The following is a 606-nucleotide window of genomic DNA, read 5'->3' on the forward strand; positions in this document are numbered from 1 at the left end:
GGCTGTAAACCCTCCCTTCCTTTTCCCCATAATCCCATCCGCCTTTTCCTCTGCCTCTAAACATCCTTTCCTTTTATTATGTACCCCCTTTAATCAACCCTTTCCTTCCCCATTATACACCCTAGCTCAACGTCACGACCCACTCTCCTCTCCTCTTTACCCTAAACTCCCCTGCACCCTATCCCTTCCTTTCCCCTTTCCCCTTTCTCATCTTCACCCTTAACTCAACTACACCTTTTCCCCTCTCCCTCTCACTCTTAACTTTCCCAACCTCCCCTCCTCCCTCTCCCTCTCACTCTTAACTTTCCTACACCCTTTCCTCTCCCACCTCCCCTACCTCCCCTCCTCCCTCTCCCCCTACTTCATATTTCGTATTCTTGCCCAAATCTTCAAAGCCTCTCGTCTCGGGACCGGAATATATATCATAGGAGAAGCCACTTGTATATTACAGTGAATAAGAATAAAATGAATAATGATAATTCACCGATTATACACCTCGATGAATTTCCTCTTTGGCGGAAACGTGGATTTAGGATTTAATTTTATACCTCTTAAGTCCCTTTGCTTCGTCTCGTAAGATCTCACTTATGACGAAGCACACACGTG

The sequence above is a fragment of the Penaeus monodon genome, chromosome 24 (genome assembly GCF_015228065.2).
Source record: "Penaeus monodon isolate SGIC_2016 chromosome 24, NSTDA_Pmon_1, whole genome shotgun sequence".
Lineage (NCBI taxonomy): Eukaryota > Metazoa > Arthropoda > Malacostraca > Decapoda > Penaeidae > Penaeus > Penaeus monodon.